Raw genomic sequence first — 20,714 nt, 5'->3', positions numbered from 1 at the left:
TATGTTGTAGAAGCCTGGAGTGGGACACAATTTATTGGACTCTTCAGCTCCCCAGAAGAGGGGCAAGGAGAGAGAAAATCCTAAAGCCAAGAAACCCAGCTCCCTTAAAAAGGTAAACACAAAGTCAAAACCCAGCTCCCTTTTTTTTACCGTACGGTTACCTGAGGAGGGGGAGTGGTCTTAGTAACAGTGGTGTTATTTACCTGGAGACCCCCAATACCCAAGATGTCAAAAATCTGTATACACGTAGCATACGTAGCATTACACAGGAAGTCTGTGTCTGGTGATCAGGGTCAATATTCCGTGTTTCGTGTCTAAATTTGAGTGAAACTACTTGAAATAATTGAAATATTTCAATAAATATAATTTTTATAAATACTTTCAGTGATATATAATGAAGAAAGAAATATCGTTTTTATATTTAAAAAAAAAATCACAAATTAAAGAAAAGAACACAGTGTAAAACTACAAAGTAAACATATCTTTTTAAATTAAATTGCGTAAATATCAATATTAGAAAAAATAATAATAAAATATTCCATTCATAGGTAGGCCTATCCGTCAGTGTGAACATATACAATGTACCGTACCACGATAGGAATATTGCCTACAGTACGTTCTGATCAACAATAGTGTCGAAAATATTCCCCATTTCCGGGTGTTCGTGTGTTTAATTTTTTTTATTGTTTGCAAGACTTCTTTTATACTTTTAAGAATTGATCTTTAGCTGTATATTCACATTTTAATTTCGAATATCAGGTATTGACAGATGTAAGGAAATCCGAACTAAAAGTTACAATCTCGAAACCCCTAGCTGTTTTCGTTTCATAACTTTACAACGGAACATGGTATACATTGTATTCATATATACGTAGATAAAACATGGGATAAATGATTTTTTTATCAGTGCCGTTTGTGCTAAATATCTTTTCTTATTTATCATATTTCAATTTTAATCGGCAATTAGCGTTTCTGTGCACGGACTGGTCTAAATTCTACAGAGCAGATATCTTGGACGACATATCGCCTAAAATACAATATAGCCGTTGAGATTAAAAGCAAATATTTTATGAAGTCATGTTTTAATTATCTACTCTCAATTGTTTTTAAAATAAAATTTTACCAAGATTCTTTTGTAACCCCCGTGTATACAAGGCGGCTACATAAAAGTGTTTGACGCGTGACCAGGCAATCGTTTTCGAAGGACACAAACTCAGACTATCAGTTAGCACGGGTAGCTGACCTGTCAATCAAATCAGAAGCTATTGTTTTTTTTAATGATTGACAGGCGGTAAATTATTGATCTTGAATCAGGTAGATTTTGGGGGCGTTAACATAAAATTGGGTGTTTAAAGAGGTATACACAAAGCCAAGAAAACCCCTCCCTTAAAGAGGTATACACAAAGCCAAGAAAACCCCTCCCTTAAAGAGGTATACACAAAGCCAAGAAACCCAGCTCCCTTAAAGAGGTATACACAAAGCCAAGAAACCCAGCTCCCTTAAAGAGGTATACACAAAGCCAAGAAACCCAGCTCCATTAAAAAGGTATACACAAAGCCAAGAAACCCAGCTCCCTTAAGAGGTATACACAAAGCCAAGAAAACCGCTCCCTTAAAGAGGTATACACAGAGCCAAGAAACCCAGCTCCCTTAAAGAGGTATACACAAAGCCAAGAAACCCAGCTCCCTTAAAGAGGTATACACAAAGCCAAGAAAACCGCTCCCTTAAAGAGGCATACACAAAGCCAAGAAAACCGCTCCCTTAAAGAGGTATACAAAGCCAAGAAACCCAGCTCCCTTAAAGAGGTATACACAAAGCCAAGAAAACCGCTCCCTTAAACACCCAATTTTATGTTAACGCCCCCAAAATCTACCTGATTCAAGATCAATAATTTACCGCCTGTCAATCATTAAAAAAACAATAGCTTCTGATTTGATTGACAGGTCAGCTGCCCGTGCTGTCTGATAGTCTGAGTTTGTGTCCTTTGAAAACGATTGCCTGGTAACGCGTCAAACACTTTCATGTAGCCGCCTTGTATACACGGGGGTTAAAAAAGAATCTTGGCAAAATTTTATTTTAAAAACAATTGAGAGTAAATAATAAATTAAAACATGACTTCAAAAAATATTTACTTTTAATCTCAACGGCTATATTGTATTTTAGGCAATATGTCGTCCAAACTATCTTTCTTATAGAATTTAGACCAGTCCGTGCACAGAAACGCTTTTTGCCGATTTAAATTGAAATATGATAAATATAAGAAAAAATATTTAGCACAAACGGCATGGATAAAAAAATTCATTTATCCAATTTTTTATCTACGTATATATGAATACAATCTATACCATGTTCCGTTGTAAAGTTCTGAAATGTCAAAACAGCTAGGAGTTTCGAGATTGTAACTCTTAGTTCGAATTTCCTAACATCTGTCAATACCCAATATTAGAAATTAAAAAGTGAATATATACAGCCAAAAATCAATTCTTAAAAGTATAAAAGAAATCTTGCAAACAATAAAAAAAAATTTAAACACACGAACACCCGGAAATGGTGAATATTTTCGACACTATTGTTGATCAGAAAGTAGGCAATATTCCTATCGCGGTACGGTACATTGTATATGTTCACATGACGGATAGGCCTACCTATGAATGGAATATTTTATTTATTTTTTCAAATTTTGATATTTACACAAGTTTAATTTTAAAAAAAGGTATGTTTACTTTGTAGTTTTACTCTGTGTTCTTTTCTTTAATTTGTCATTTTTAAAAAAGCCAAAAAAGATATTTCTTTATATAATTTTTTCTTCATTAGATATCGCTGAAAGTATTTATAAATAATAATTTTTTATTGAAATATTTGAATTATTTCAAGAAGTTTCACTCAAATTTAGACACGAAACACGGAATGTTGACCCTAATCACCAGACACAGACTTCCTGTGTAATGCTACGTGTATATAGATTTTTGACATCTTGGGTATTGGGGGTCTCCAGGTAAATAACGCCACTGTTACTAAGACCACTCCCCCTCCTCAGGTAACCGTACGGTAAAAAAATTGGGTCTTTAAAGAGGTATACACAGAGCCAAGAAAACCGCTCCCTTAAAGAGGTATACACAAAGCCAAGAAAACCGCTCCCTTAAAGAGGTATACACAGAGCCAAGAAACCCAGATCCCTTAAAGAGGCATACACAAAGCCAAGAAAACCGCTCCCTTAAAGAGGTATACACAAAGCCAAGAAACCCAGCTCCCTTAAAAAGGTATACACAGAGCCAAGAAAACCGCTCCCTTAAAGAGGTATACACAAAGCCAAGAAAACCGCTCCCTTAAAGAGGTATACACAAAGCCAAGAAACCCAGCTCCCTTAAAGAGGTATACACAAAGCCAAGAAAACAGCTCCATTAAAGAGGTATACACAGAGCCAAGAAAACCGCTCCCTTAAAGAGGTATACACAAAGCCAAGATACCCAGCTCCCTTAAAGAGGTATACACAAAGCCAAGAAAACCCCTCCCTTAAAGAGGTATACACAAAACCAAGAAACCCAGCTCCTTTAAAAGAGATATACACAAAGCCAAGTATTCTCACCTTTTTCTGATTCAAAATCTCAGAAAATTTAAATAAGTTTTTATTGAATCATGCTTTGTTGTTAAAGTTTGGTACACAGATCTGCTGAACAGATTTTTTGAAAAATTGGAGAAAAACGGAATTTCTCTTCTTTTCACATTCCTGCCGATGACATTTTTTGTTGCCCCCCAAAATAAATAAAAATCGAGATCGATGTACCCAATTTCCAAACACAGCATTCACCAAAACACTTTTTACTGCATCAGAAATATAACTAGAGTTACTGTGAGCACTGAGACCACTAAATAACCCCCCCCCCCCTTGCCATATCATTATAATGGCAAAATGCATGTTTTGCTCCAATCTAATTAAATTAGATAGATGTTTGATCCGCTCGTATACTTGCTACACTAACATCTAACAACATCCCATAGAGGGTCACATCAGAGGTCAAATTTGGAAAGCACAATGGCAATGTCATGTGTAATACAGATTCTTTGAAAGTTTCATCAAATTTCATTCAGTGGTATGAGAGGAGTTGCAGATATAAGCGATAGGTTCCCCAAAGCATAACAGATAGACGGATGGACATACCAATTACTTTATACCCTCCTGTTTTTCAAGCGGGGGGTATAACAAAGGAAGTGCATGGTTATGATAAGCAGGAATGCCTCTTTCAAAATTTTTATGTTCATGGCCCCAGTGTCAGGGGCTCTGATGAATGGGGAGGGGGCACTATTGATCAATGATTATCTTGTTAAAAATTGTTTAATTTCTTTCAAATTATTTGTAGCTCACCTGAGTTTTCTGATCATCCATTGTTTGTGTCTGTCCGTCCATGCATCTGTCTAGCTGTCTGTCTGTTAACTTTTCACATTTTTAACTGCTTCTCAAGAACCAAAGGACCAATTCTTTGGAGAGAACGATCATAGGCATTTATGCCTGCTGTTCAATCCATTTCTTTATGTGAATAAAATATATTTTAAACTAACCAATTCTAACCAAACTTGGTACAAAGCATCATTAGATGAAGGGGAAAATTTATAAAATTTCATGTGGGATTTAATTTTGTTGATAAATGTTAAGTGTATGAAATAATCAAAATTTAATCCCCCACAAATATTTGTGCTTTTACACTAGTGTGTGTCAGATCAAAAAGTAAAATAGGAGGTCACAGAGGGACGGATGTACAGACAGATGATGCTTTTCAAGGGGCAGGGGGTATAAAAATACTGTAAACGTGGAAATTTTGACGATGTGCTAATTTTGACTATATTGAAGATTCTTCTTTTCTCGTCAAAATTTACACTCGTCAAACTTCTTATCATATACATAGAGACACAACAGACATTGACCATTGTACATTACTTTACCGCTAAATTTTTAACGGCTTTTTCGTTTGACAACGAGATCAAAGTCACTGTTAATTTCTTTTGTCTAGTTATGAAAACATCGTGATATAAAATCACATTTTTAAAAACCATTGAATCTAAATTAGTGTATCAAATACTGCAAGCGTAATTTAGCGTAATTATCACACCGTGCTTGACCTAGTTTGTCACCTCAGGCATTTGACCGCTTATAATGAAATCAAATTACAAGAGGGCAATTTATTTAATCAAATCTTACACACATAGATAGTTTGTACAAAAATTAAATTTTGGTGATTCCTACGCTGCCTTTGTATCCCTGTGAATTCAAAGATTTGAAACTCTAGATTAAATATTTCGTCAAAATTAACACTCGTCAATTTTAGTAAACAAAAAATCATCAATTTTTCAACTCATCAATATAACCACGTTTACAGTATAGGAAAAACCTTTAAATATCTTCTCAAGAACCACTGGGCCAGAATAACTAAAACTAATGTGACTCAGAGCACCCTGGGGTAGTTTAGGTTTTAGATTGTAAAAAATTATCATGACCCTGGGGGGTAGGAGGGGCCACAATAGGAAATCCAAGTTTTATATAAATAAAACAAAGTTATCAACACAAGTGTCAGCATACTTAAACCAATCTGCCATGAAACAGGATGTGATATTTCAGAATTTTATCTCAAACGTGTGGATGATACAGGCCATTGGATATACCTTTGCTTTATCCATGGGTAGATGCTTTATCAATAGCACTTCTGGTTTTGACACTATCCCTTGCTTCGAGATTTTATTTTATTGACACTTTTATTTGTAAAAATCATTGCCCTTATAAAATGAATGATAAAGAGCAACAATGTCATTAAAAGCAAGGAAACGACTCGTACATGTCAAAGAAGTGTCTTATTTTATGAAGGCTACTTAAATATGGATGTTAACACCCCCCCCCCCCCCCATTCATTTAAATTGTTCTTGGATAAAGTAAAGTATCTTCAACAATGCTTTTTTTTTTTTTTTTTCATATTTTACTACGTATGCCTACCTATAGTAGTAATGTAGGTGTAACTTACCATGGATCAACAATGAATCGGCCCCTAGCCTTGCCTAACACGTTTTGTACTGCCATCGTCCAAAGAGTTCATTTTCACGATCCCATGATCCTTACAACTTTCAATCAGGAGTTCGTTTGATTGAAGGCTCCAGCAATTGTCACATAATGTTTTCAAAGACGGAGATAGCAAAAATTCTAAAATTTGAACACGATCTACTTTCTTTCGAGGCATGTCAACATCAACGGTGCTTTGTCATCAAAGTTATACGTCATCGATTTGAATTACATGTAGCAATCATTCATGTAGTTTCGCATGGGAAGTCTCAAAATTTTGTTTAAACGAAAGTCGTATGAGATAAATAGAACATCTATAATTGTGTGATTTGATACTGTATACAGGGAAATATTCGCCCCCGTTTTATTTTCGCCCCTTTCGCCCTTACCTCGATTGGGCGAATTTAAGAAGGGGCGAATACAAAGAGTACAGTATAATTTCTAACAAAACTGTGACTGGGCGAATTTAAAACAGGGCGAAATTGTTTGCAAGTGTGAAAGATGCGAAAATAAAGCGGGGCGAAAATAACCCTGTATACACTTTTTATCCAACTCCTTGAAATGGTGTAATATATATTTGCTCGGCAAGCCTCGCGAATATATACACCATTTCAAGGAGTTGGATAAAGCCAATATCAAATCACACAATATAGATATTATCCTCTATATACTCAATGTAATGTGTACGTAGTGTTCAATAAATATGCTCGATGATCGATTTGGGTTTAATGTTTAAAGATGTAATATAACATGGCTTATTTCTTGGGCAGCAGTACCAGAATATTTGCCCCTCGTTGACAGGAAAGCAGTGTTTAGCAGTTCAGTTCAGGAAATATAATTATGTTTATAGTGAAAGAACAATTATTGCTGCTGAGAATAATTTACTTATTTCATAAGTTCTTAAAATATTTGAAGTCAAATGCGGTGGTATCGCCTGTTTTAGTTTTCATAACTCCAAAGGAATTTGGGTTAAAAAGGTAAGTGTGGTTTTAGGCTAATTATAATACCGGTATTCAAAACCTTGTTCAATCGAAAGAAGATTGATTGTAAAATATCCATTATTGTTTATAATTTTATCTTTTTCATCGTTATTAAATTATAAATATTCCAGAGCAAGTTGCATCGTGACAGAAATATGTAGACAAAATATCACCTCGCTCTATGATTCGGTTGCGCTATGACCTCTGACCCCCAAATAATGTTCACACAGAATTGAACATATTTTCTCTTCAATAGGTTCATCTAAGGAAGATATCTGCTAATGTAAATATAGAAGTATGACATTACCATTTCCCTGCAAGCACTTTATAGCAGGGTACAAGTTTCTCTAAAGTTTGCCGTAAATAATATGTTGACATTATATTTTAATAAGAAAATAACTTTTCTTATTTTATGAGATTTTAGCAAGTATAAAAAAGAAAGAAATTGGCATTAAATTGAACATTAAATGTACTTTTTAAAGTGTGTGAAAAATTCATGATTGCGGGGAAGCAGTATATGCGTGATTTTGCATTAAGAATAGGAAATGGTAAATGCGTGAACAGTTTGTCAGCGCAACTCCTCATAAACCGCTGCACAGAATTTAATCAAACTTTGCAGATATTAAGGACACAATGTATAGATGTGCATATTACCAGGAAATTCCGATTCCTTTATTTTTTACGGAAATTTCGGCAATTTTCAACTTAGATTTTTGGCCATACCTTGAATATAGAGATGAACAGATTGTCAGTGCAACTCCTCACAAACCGCTACACAGAATTCAATCAAACTTTGCAGATATTTAGGACACAATGTGTAGATGTGCATTTTACCAGGAAATTCCAATCCCTTTATTTTTTATGGGAATTTCGGCAATTTTCAATGTAGATTTTTGGCCATACCTTGAATATAGAGAAGAACAGGTTGTCAGAGCAACTCCTCATAAACCGCTGCACAGAATTTAGTCAAACTTTGCAAATATTTAGAACACAATGTGTAGAGGTGCATTTTACCAGGAAATTCCAATTCCTTTATTTTTTCCAGGAATTCCGGCACTTTTCAACTTAGATTTTTGGCCATACCTTGAATATAGAGAACAGTTTGTCAGCGTAACTCCTCTTAAACAACTGCACAGAATATTGTGAAACTTTGCAGACATTTAGTGTGTAGATGTGCATCAGGAAATTCTGATTCCTTTATTTTTTTCGAGATTTTCGGCACTTTGAGTATTGGGGGAGCGTGGGGTATGTGAGCTTGCTCACTTTTTCTTTCATTAATTTCTGATTGATTTCATTATACTAGGTAATCTTAAAAGAGAGAGAGAGGAGAAGAAGAAAATGAGGCTTCTAGATGATACAGAGTCAGCTAATAATGGGTAAGAAAGTCAGCTAATACTGAAGTACATATGTATGCAGTTTTGCTATCCTGAATACAAAGTAAGCATGGGCTTTTTCCTGAAAAAAAATTAAATATGTATAAAATATATGGTGGAGTAATTCATATGGAATATTATAAATAAGCCACATCTCAGGAACACTTTGTTGATGAGCGTGTCTTTATATGTCTTGTTTAACTGTTTGTTTTTGTTGTCTTCAGTGTTTCACTGGGCATTGGAGTTGTATCAGGGAATGAGAGTGACATGTCACAAGATGGTATGAAATTTATATTTCCCAATATTCACCAGACATTTTAAAGTGCTAAAATTATCAATAAATGTCTATAAAAGAGCTTTACATAGAAACACATGTACTATGAAACGCTGCATCAGTGAACTATATGTAATTACAGCATTTAGCTCCAAAGGATCAGTGGTGGATTACACAGGCACGGGGACCCCTGCCAGTAATGACCTGATCCCCCATCAGCCAAACCTCCCCTATCAGTATGAGCCCCCTGTCCCCCGGGGTCAGCCCACAAAGCTCCGAGGTAAACAGCCCCATAGCAGGGACCATTGGTAAAGAGGTCCGCATGAAGATCCACAGCAGGAGGTTCAGGGAGTAAGTCCTAGTCTTATATTGCACTCATTACAGAATTAGTTACATATCAGGGATATACATCTAGTAGTACTCTCTGAAGAGGCTGACATTCATCCCCAATAGGCTCAGTTTCCCTCTATTTGTTCTTTAAAAGTTCCTTACTTAAAATAATGATTGATTTATTAGTGTATAATTCATGTAGTCTAAAGTCAACTGAAAACAGCCACCAATGTAGCATTAAACTGTCAGCTTTTCAAGATGTATCCAATCATCTTTATGATAATGGATAGGAAAAAAGAAAGTAATGTTATTTCAATTGAAAGCTATTTTTAGAGCAGTAGTTTTTAACAAGATCTGGGGACTATTATATCCTTGAAAAAAGTGATGCAACATCTGGCAGAATGACATTCATTTTGATGTGATGAATACTGGGATAAAGTACTGTAGTTAAAAATCTCATGCCAATGAAAACTTGTATACTAAAACTAAAAACAATCAGGTTTATTGATTTAATAGCTATTATTCACAGCAGCTAGACTTAGTTTTTATGATTGTAATTGGGTAGTTGGGTGAGATTAATAACCCCAATTATTTCACAAAAAACCCTACATATTTTGTAATGCCTGCAAAGCAGTGAGTGTACACTTAAAAATCACATTAAATCACATGTACTTTGGGTATGTGTAGGTTTCCTATCTCTCATTATGTCAAAACTACCTGTATATATAATTACGTTATGTACAACTATTGATTTAAAACTATCTTTACATTGTGTTTATTCTTTATCATGTTGATTGCAAATTTGTGCTGTACAGTGTTAGTTAACCTGCCTGTGTATCTGTATTACAGGTACTGTAACCAGGTCCTCAATAAGGACATTGACAGCTGCTGTACCCATCTCTTACAGGTACATTACAGGTAAAGATGGGGCGAGATTTTCTCTACCCACCCACCCACCAGTCTTCACTTTTTTAAAGGAGGGTTAAAGACTGATAAAATGCAGGACAGAATGTACCACAATACTACCCGGTTCAAGGTACGCATACTGAATTTTTTACGGTAAATATAGTAACTGTACATCTGCAGATACTGATATGAAGTACCAAGTAAATTTCGTTTTACATGTGGGGTGATACTATTATAATTAAGTAGAGGTAAGAGGTATCAATGTGAGGTGAATACATCTGTTGTACACAGACAGGCGGAGCAAAGAATTCCGTAGTGATTTAAAACTATAACATTGAGTTCTTTATCTTTTTGATTACAAATACGTTGTAAAATACATTTACATTATGTGGCAGAAAATGTTCATTGAAATTCCGGGTCGGGAGGGCAAATTATTTTCCATTTTTTTTTGGGTTATCTGGGCTTGTACGTTAGGCTGACAACCCTCCCCCAACTTTCGAAAACGATGCAACGTCCATTTTTCAACCATTCCAGGTGGAGGTTGGGACCATGCCTCAGTAAACATAGGCACATATCAATCCCCAGGGCGAAAGCCTGGAAGCTGACAAATTTTTACAAATAAGAGATGTACCTTGATTTTAGGATAATGGACATATTAATTTTATATACAAAATATTCAAATGGGAAATATTGGCGCATGCCCAGCACGCTGGCCCTGGATTCGCCTTTGGTTGTACATGTAATGTATACAACAGCTTGTATACAAAGAAATCACGGGGTTTTGTAATAGAATGTAGCATACTGAGATATTTTTTGAATTAAATTCACATCATGTATAGTAGGAAATTTCTAAAGAGCTGATATAATGCAATGGAAGATTGGCGCATGTACAGAGATTCTGAGTTATAAGAAATGAAAATGAAGCATAAGTGGACTTAGCTGTAACATGTAAAGTCATCTCAGATTGTGTGTAGTCAGCATTTCTTTGCAGGCCAAAACCAAGAGAAGAATTGTGTTGTGTGTCTAAAGAGGACATAATATATTTGAAGTTACACAATGCACCATAAAGAGTTGAAACTTGAACAAAATAAAATGTCATAAAGAGTTGACATCATATAATCCCCAAATCTGGAGAAAATTCATAATGTAAAGGTTCACAATGTATTGTTATTAATGTCGACATATGTAATGGAAGGTTGACAATGTAATTGTTGTATAAGGCAGATTCCATAAGAATTTAAAGAAAAAAAATTAATGGTCTATTCACTGTTTTTTTCTTCTATTAGTATTTAATGAGTTGAAATTTTACATAGGAGCTATTATTTGGCACGTGCGTCAATAGTCTCAACGCAAAAAAAATTTTTTTTCAAAGTGCGTTATAGCAAACTATTTGAAAAAAGTCTTTGATGCTGCTCCTATATAAAAGTTGAGGTCATTATAAAGTCACTATAGAGAATGGCTCTTAATTACTATGTCGTTTTTATTTTTAACTCAACATGGTGGCTCCACTGATTAGCTGATTAAAAGTCTGGATAAATGCATGACTATATAAAAATTTCATAAACTCTGATTCTGAAATTAAAAGTAAACTTAATGTTCACGAAAATAAACTGAACCATTATAGAATACTTTATAGAGGGGTTTCTTGGCGGATGTAAAATTTGGTGTTTTGTCTGTTCAAATTCTGTTATAATTTTGGCCTAATTAATTTTAGTGGAAACAGGGTTTTAACTCTGTAGATGACCAAGAAATAGAGTACTAATTATTTTAGCAATCAAAATTTTAGTGGGCTACTATGAAAATGCTAAAAGGCAAACTTAGCACTCTGCTAAAATAACCTGCTATAGGGTAAGGTAATTGGTTTCAAAATGCAAACTCACCAGTCTTCAAATTTTTAAAAAATAAATTATATAATGTGTTGACTTGAATATTTTATCTCTCAGAAATAAGTAGTATATTTGTTTTTTAACAGGTGGACTGGACGATGCCTTAAACAACATTTTAAACTTGTGTAATGATCAGAATGTTCCATTTGTGTTTGCCCTGGGGCGGCGTGCTCTTGGTCGAGCCTGTGCTAAACTGGTTCCCGTCAGTGTTGTTGGAATCTTTAATTACAGTGGAACTGAGGCAAGTGTATAATACACCCTAGTCACTAGGGGTGGGACGATATACCGATACACCGATACATATCGATATTTTCCTCCAAGGTACGGTTTACGATACAAGCATTCAAATATCGGTACGAAATGATACATGAACGACCTATCCAAAAACTGAAAATGAAAGTACCTGTCCTTGGAAAATGGCGGCTTGTACAAAGCGAAGAGATGATGTTGATATTGAAAACACACTTTAGAACTAATAAGTCGTTGGTTAGGGGTAAACGTTTTCACTTTTAAGCAGCCTCAGAAGATTGATCGGAAGATTGGACAAGAAAAGTTCAGTATATAATGCGTGCTATACACAGAAAATATCGTTTCCAGAACATTTGATATTAATAATTGTTAGTCCATCTTGTACTTTTTTTTGTAATCTCAACTTGGCTACAGACTTTCTGCAATGAATTAATAAAAATGTAAATTTTAATGTGATCGATGTTTTTTAAATGAATTTTTAGTCAGAGTTCTCTGATAAACTACACAACTATTTGTAAACAACTTCTGAATAGTAATTTGGTAATAATAGTATGTACATGTATTATTTTTTTTGGAAAGGTTTAGTCAATGAAATTGATGAACTTCAAGTATTAATTTCAAAGCAAATATGATTTGATATAGAATAATTTGTTGATTTAATGTCAGTGTCTTTTGAATAGTTTTATAATTTCTCATAATATCGAAATACATATCGTATCGTGCCAATATATCGAGATACCTATCGTATCGCAAGATGTGTGTATCGTTCCACCCCTACTAGTCACATGATTGGTCTTCTGTTTTAGCCACCAGAAAGGTGCCGTGTAAATCTTACACTTCATTGTGAAATGGTACATACAGTAAAAACCCTTATCACCAAGTGCCAGGAAATGGGTGATTTTGCTTCGTTATGAACATAATTTGTTATATGCATTAGCTTTACAGTATGTTTGAAACCCAGGAGGATTGAAAGTTACTTTGCTATAAGCATCAATTCATTATAAGCAGGTTTGCTATAAATGTGTTTTACTGTATTACAAATAGTGGTTGATACTTGTAATCATGTACAGAATATTGTTTTTCAAAGGAGAATTTCCATAACCTGATGGAGCTGTCGGAGCAGGCCAGACAGTCATACAAGGAGATGGTGAATGTGATTGAGCGCGAGATCAGGGACTACCCCACCCTGGGGGCGGCTGCGGCTGTCCCCCACATCTACGCTCACATGGGACACTCCCGGACCCCCTCCGGAGCCAGTGTGCTCAGCTTCACTAGCAGTCTGCTGTCTGAGCCTATATCTGAGAATTATCCCCACTCTGAGCCAGAAACAGACTCGGCAGGATATGAGCTCCCTAGAACCAAGAACAATCCTCCGGCCCCGATCAGTCGTGAGTCCATACAAGCAGCGTATGAGTCACAGATGAGACTTATTTACCCCCAGCTGGATGTTGACGAGGGTAATGAAGCAGACACAGAGGAAGGGGTCACTAAAGGTCATCACCATGACGAAGGTTCATCAGACAGTGATCCATCATCAGAGGAGGATACAATGAAAGCCTTGCCTCATATAGACTCCATTCACAGCAGTACATACGACCTAAGCACTGAGATCCTGTCTCAGAACTCAGGACGAACAGTCGATAACTGTGACGCTATTTCCACTCATTCATCTCGAACACTTGGTGATGGTAGCTCCACTCTTCTGGCTGACCCTGGTGAAAGATCAAGACATGGGACACCCAAAAGTACAGAGAGTCCAAGTAACACTCTACAGCGAGGGAAAGTGATCGACTCGGAGAGAATCCAGAACTGGGTGGATCAAACCAAGTCCCGCTTAGAGGACCTCCGACATCTGCAGGAAAATTCAGAGACAAGCAGCGAGGAGGATAGCAGTGAGGAGGATACTGTAGATGAACTCAATCTGTCATCGGACAGAAGTCAGTGTGATAAGGCGCTGTGTGGGACAGAACCTAAGGCTGATCAGACACCATGTGGGATAGAACCTAAGGCTGATCAGACACCATGTGGGATAGACTCAGCGGAAGACAAGACACAGTGTGAGGCAGAACCTAAGAGTGAAAAGACACCATGTGTATCAGACCCAAAGTGTGAAACTACAAAATGTGAATCAGACCCCAAGAGTGAAATTAGAAAATGTGAATCAGACCTCAAGAGTGAAATCACAAAATGTGAATCAGGTCCCAAGAGTGAAAGTAAAAAATGTGAATCAGACCTCAGTAGTGAAATCAAAACATGTGAATCAGACCCAAAGATTGAAATCACAAAATGTGAATCAGACCCCAAGAGTGAAATCACAAAATGTGAATCAGACCCCAAGAGTGAAATCATAACATGTGAATCAGACCCTAAGAGTGATATGAATCCCTGTAAAACAGACCCTGGGGGGAATGAGGTGGATGTTTCTGATGTTATGTGCCATGATAACGATGAGAAGGTGCTGAGTACTTCAGCAGACACTGAAAACAAAGAGTGTAAACCAGAGACAGACAACATACAGACTACAGGTTCACTGTCCTGACATTGGGCAGTGGTCATTTTAACAACTCTTATCTAATCAACTCTTATCACAGCTAATTGAAATGCAATATACTTTTTAACTAAAGAAAATATTTTTGAAATAAGTATAGACTCTAAGTCTACGAAAATCAGGAGTATTTTTACCATCTTTGACCTTTCTGTATATTAAAGGGGCAAAAGCAGACTTGCATGTTATTTGGTTTGCAATTTTGAATTAATTTTGATTTATTTGAAAATTAGCTTTAGTTCAATACTTAATGACGACAGTGTTCTTTGTAACCTTACAGAAAACACCTAAGTTTGTAAACACTGACTCAAAATGAACTCATCTAATCACAGATTTAACTAAGGGTGATCTTTTTTGATACAAGTCTACAAAAACCTTGCATGATCTTACTGTATATTTTTGGGCATTGCATTGTTATTTTTAGCTCTTCTGAGCCAAAGGCTCAAAGAGCTAATGCTATGGCCATTTGTGCGGTGTGCGATGTGCGTAAACTTTTTAGAATATTGGCCATAACTCAAGAACCCCTTGGCCAAACAGTGCCAAATTTGTCACAGGGCATCCTTGGCCCAAGGGCTACCATTTGCACTAAAATAAGGGTTGGGACCCTTAAACAAGGGGAGATAATCAGGAAAACAAAACCAAAAGTACTGGTTGCTAAAAAATCTTCTTCTCCATAACCACCAGGCAGATTTTCACCAAACTTACATACAAGGATCAGGATATGTCGAAGATTAAAATTTGCACGGGGAATTACCATGGGGCAAAGGGCGTGGTCTCAAGGTCACTTCAAAGTTGACCTAAATTTACAATTAATAAAAACGTGTATATTTTGCTTACTGTAAGGACTAGGATCATCAATTCTTGTAAGTAGATGCATCTTACGACTTCACATCCTGTTAACCCAAAAGTAGGTCACGGTGACTTACTTTTTAGATTTTGCGGGGATTTGTTTTCAAATTGATTTGGACACTTTAAGGCCTATGATCATCAAACTTTGTCAGTTGATGCATCTTGGGTCCTCGAACAATGTCAACTTAAAAGTAGGTCCACATGACCTACTTTTTGAACTTTATGACTTATCCTTTTAAAAACATTAAATCCCATTATTTCAGACACTGGGAGGTTTAGAATCATCAAATCTTGTACTTTGATGCATCTTGGGACCTTAAAACATATTTATGAAAAAGTAGGTCACTGTGACGTACTTTTTGAATTTTGCCGACATTTGTTTTCAAATTGTTTAAAACGCATATTTTGATTACCTTCAGACCTACGATCATCAAACTTGGTCAGTAGATGCATCTTGGGCATCCTGGTATAGTGTAGATCTTTGAAAAATGTCGACCAAAATGTAGGTCACGATGACCTACTTTCGACATTTTATGGCTATATTTAAGTATCTCAGGTATTTATTGGCTTAGAATCATCAAACTTTGTGAGTCCATGCATATTTGGTTTTCAGAGAGTGACGACCTAAAAGTAGGTCACGGACCTACTTTTGACATTTTATGGCTTTATTTAAGTATCTTTGGTACTTATTGGCATAGAATCATCAAACTTTGTGAGTTGATGCATCTTGGGTTTTCGGAGAGTGACGACCAAAAAGTAGGTCATGGTGACCTACTTTTGACATTTTGTGACTATAATTAATTATCTCTGGTACTTATTGACCTAAAATCATCAAACTTTGTCAGTTCATGCATCTTGGGTTTTCGGAGAACGTTGACCAAAAAGTAGGTCACAGTGACCTACTTTTGAATATCTCAGGTACGTATAAGCTTAGAATCATCAATCTTTGTCAGTTTAGGCACCTTGGGTTTTCGGAGAATGTCGACCAAAAAATAGGTCACTTTGACCTACTTTTGACATTTTATGACTATATTTAATTATATCTGGTACTTATTGGCTCGGAATTATCAAACTTTGTCAGTTGAGGCATCTTAGGGTTTCATTGAATGTCCAACAAGAAGTAGGTCACGGTGACGTAATTTTGAATATCTCAGGTACTTATTGGCTTAGAATCATCAAATTTTGTCAATTTAGGCATTATGGGTTTTTGAATAACGTGACGACCAAAAAGTAGGTCACCGTGACCTACTTTTGACATTTGATGGCTATATTTAATTATCTCTGGTACTTATTGGCTTAGAATCATCAAACTTTGTCAGATGATGCATCTTGGGTTTTCAGAGAATGTTGACCAAAAAGTAGGTCAATTGGAGACCTACTTTTGAATATATCTATCACCAGTGAATGGCTCCCATTTCACTTTTGATACTTATTTTACATATATTTTATTGTTTTGCTTAATAATTTTTCATATCATGCATCAAATTCATTTACTTTGATCATTCTTAATATCTTAATTTATTTGTCCACAAATAGTGAAGCTAAACCAACACAACATCTGGCTAATTCTTAATCCCCTCAAATATTTAGTGCTTTCTTAGTAATTGTTAATTATTGACACTCAAACTGCCTGATGGCAATGGTCACTGAGTTAAGAGAGATCTAGAGTGACAGAGCTAGTGAGCTGATGTGTTAAGAACCATGTAGGAAATTAGACTAAGAAACCTTTAAGATTTTATTTCTATTTAGGCCAACTTTATCTAAATTTTAGTTAGGATTTGGACTTGCATCTCTATGTGTTTATGTTGTTGGAATTCATTATTACCTTAATAAACTGTCATTGTTACCCTACAAATTTGGACTTATGTGTTTCCTAACATTCCCCAAACCCTTGAGCTAAATTCCCCAAATGAACGTGCACCGCCAAATTATGTCTAAGACAGACCACGCGCGGTCATATATCAGGTACTTCTTTAATAAGAATCAACAGTCTTTGTCAATTAATGTATCTTGAGTCCTCAGAAAATTTCAATCAAAAGGTAGGTCACTGTGACCTACTTATGGTATTTTATAATTATATTATAATATCTTCATTCTTAACTGGCTAAATATTATCAAACTTTGTAAGTTGATGCATTTTAGGTCTTATGATTCTAATAGAGTTGGAGGCTTCTAATAGAAGTGATAGATTGTACAATTTAGCAGAGTGATTCAAGGCCCTTGGGCCTCTTGTTGTTTATAATTTTGAAATAACCTATTAATTTGAGAAATAGCTTCAGTGAAATACTAAATTTCAAGAGTATTCTACATTAGTGTACACCAAACACCTGTGTTTGGAAATATTTTTCATAAACTCTGTTATAATTAATGTTTACACTTTACAGGGAGTGTTTCATGTGCTGCATTGCTTACATCACTGACAACAATGTGTGTTGTTTTGTTTTTTTCCTTTTTTTCACTTTTCTTCCTTAGGCCATATAAAATTAATCTTTAGATTCTCATCCCCGCCCGCCCCTCTCAAAATGTCCCGCCTCGACGTTTTTTATTTTGATTTTTGTGTATTTTCATGTATTTTTATTCAGTAAGAATTTGGAGTTTTAAGAGTTATCTCCCGTCTGTATTAAAAGTTGCGTGTCGCTATTTATAGCAAAAACGCCATGTGAAGAATGGAGAAAAATCGGCAATAAAAGCAGTTTAAATTTGTAAGGAAAAGATAATTTGTCAGTATAGAGAAGGCAGAGAAGAAAAAATAGCATAAACTCATAGTTATAGATACCATCACTGGCAGGAGCAAGTATGTAGAGAGATTGTAACTAAGTAAAAATAGACGAGGGACACCTGGTCAAGTTATATATAACGATCTCCAGCTGTGTGACTTTGCTTTGAAATAAAAAAAATCTACAACATCGTAGACAGACTTCAGAGAAGGCCTAGATTTTTCAGTAGAAGAATTATTAGAACATTTATATAGATTTTGCAAAATAAGAAGTCACGCATACACAATTTATTGGTATCCCCACCTCATTTTGTTCAGGGTGTGCCGTATAATGTGTACTTGATAATTTGTTAATTAACAATAAATATTTAATTTTTAAAGCAAAAATTTTCTTTAAATATTTAAAAGAATATGAAAAGAATTAAATCTATTCATATTTGCATTAAGGTAATGAAAAAAAATGTGTACGGGGCGTCCATTGTTTTGTTGTTACTTAGGCCTATATATAAATTAACAATTATAAAAGATAAAAAATAAAATCCGCCCACCCGCCCCAATTTTTTAGCAAATTAGGATGAGAATCTAAAGATTAATTTTACCTGGCCTTATATATGTAACATATTTTTTATACACCACAGATTTCCCATTTTCTTTGAATATTAAAGATAAATACATTTTATTCACAAATGTACAAGGATTTATATCAAACAAACTGATAGTTTCAATTTTTTTCTGATTAAATAAGTTTCTATACAGGTTTCTGTGTAAACTGTTCTGTAATACTCTTGAATTTTGAAGGTCATTAAAATGTATGGAAAATTTTGAAAAAATATATATCAAGCAAGTGTCCATGCCCCTCTAAAATGCTTTTCATGCTAAAAAGTGTTATGTTGAGTTGTGAGTTATCCTTGTACCACTGTACATGTCATCCTTAAGGTAAGGTCCCTGTCATGTCATACAGAAAACCAGCCAACAGTCTCTGTTATGTTATGGTACAGAAAATCTGCTATTATTCAGGACAACTCATCTTCACATGTTGATCCCAGTTTAATGTTAAGATCATTCCCAGATAGCTTGAGAATCATTTATGTTAATCATTTTAATTTGTGAAATGGTCCATTTCATCATAGATATAGGTGCTTTTATTGGTGCCATTCACTGTAAACAAACTTTTATTCGCATGCAAGAAAATTTTTTGAGTTTCGTAAGAGCCTCGTCATTGCGAATATTTCTCACTGCAAACTGGTCCTAAAAGTCTGTGTCTATTATCAAAAGATCAAAAAAAGACTTGATCATGAAAATTTATTATCCCAAACTACGTTACAACCGCTAAATCGCGAAATAAAGTCATTGCGAATAAAAGTTGGTTTACAGTATTGTCAATTAGTTGCTTTTGTGGCTTATATACTGCTTAATTTTGGCTGATGTGCAATTCCTCCCTTCTTGAAATTAATTAGGCCTTCACATTTTTGCTCTAAGTTAATGTCCATACCCCGAGTAAAACTATATCTCATTTTACTTCAGTCCTAGTTACTTGACAAACTTCAACTTTGGAATTTTTTTTTTTTTTTTACAGGAAAATATATTTATAAAAATGCATATTCAGATATTTTATATTAGTAAGCAAAAGAAACTGCATGAAGTTCATTAGAACTTTAAGTTGTTACCCATAGTGGTGGGTGAGGCACAATCAAGGTTTTAAGATAAACTGTTAACATACAACAAAGCTGGAAATCACATTAAGAGGAGTGCATCATATGTCCTTAGATAAATTGTAAACCTAACATCAAGGGTTTTTACCCTGTGGATTGAAATTAAGGAAAAGGTGCTTTTTTTGGCCATGGCCACTTTGTCAAGATAAGAAGTATCCTATAATATATTGTAAGAAGTATGTCTCAGGTGAGCATTTTGACCCATGGGTCTGTTAAATATACCAATTACTCCATGCTTGTTCATTTAATCATTTAATTTAAATTAACTTGTCTTTTTTTGTGGAATTGTATAATTTACTCAATTTAATTTATACTGAATTCATATCTGTTACATTGAGTGATAACATTGATAAGTTTGATTGTACTGTGTTTATGTCTGTCTGATTGATTTTATCCCATTCACAGTGTTGGATATTGTTAACAAGTCTTTGATAGGCCACCTCCATTGTTTGGTGTTACAACAGTAAAAAAGTTGTACCTTAATTTGAGTTGGTTTTTATCATGAAGGAGATGGTGAACAAGACCTATGGTATCTCAGTAGTGTTTGTGTCAGTGGGTCTTTGCTCCATTTTAGCTTACCTGAACCACATGTAAAAGCTCAAGTGAGCTTTTCTAACAAAGAGCTAAGTTCACTTTATGCAGAAAATGGCCATGTAGATCTACCAATTTATGTTCTATTTTATACATCAAGATAAGGTAGAGACTTATATAGTACTTTCATTTCCTATTAAAATTTGAACACAAGCTTTATGGAATTGCAAGGTTCTTGAATTTTGTGTAAACAGGTTTATTTGAGTACTTTCAGAGAAGAAAATTTATATGACTACACACTAATCTAAAAAATAAAATGT

The 20,714-nt window shown here is 35.1% G+C and overlaps 1 pseudogene; it reads left to right on the top strand.

The window, feature by feature from the left end:
• The first annotated feature begins 10 nt into the window (after positions 1-10).
• LOC134272543 (selenocysteine insertion sequence-binding protein 2-like) lies at positions 11-14,641 on the top strand (annotated as a pseudogene).
• The last annotated feature ends 6,073 nt before the right edge of the window (positions 14,642-20,714 follow it).

Source organism: Saccostrea cucullata, unplaced genomic scaffold (assembly GCF_032062105.1).
Source record: "Saccostrea cucullata isolate Sc308-1 unplaced genomic scaffold, CSIRO_AGI_Scuc_v1 ctg8135, whole genome shotgun sequence".
NCBI classification, from domain to species: domain Eukaryota; kingdom Metazoa; phylum Mollusca; class Bivalvia; order Ostreida; family Ostreidae; genus Saccostrea; species Saccostrea cuccullata.
This window is presented reverse-complemented; position numbering and strand designations above follow the sequence as displayed.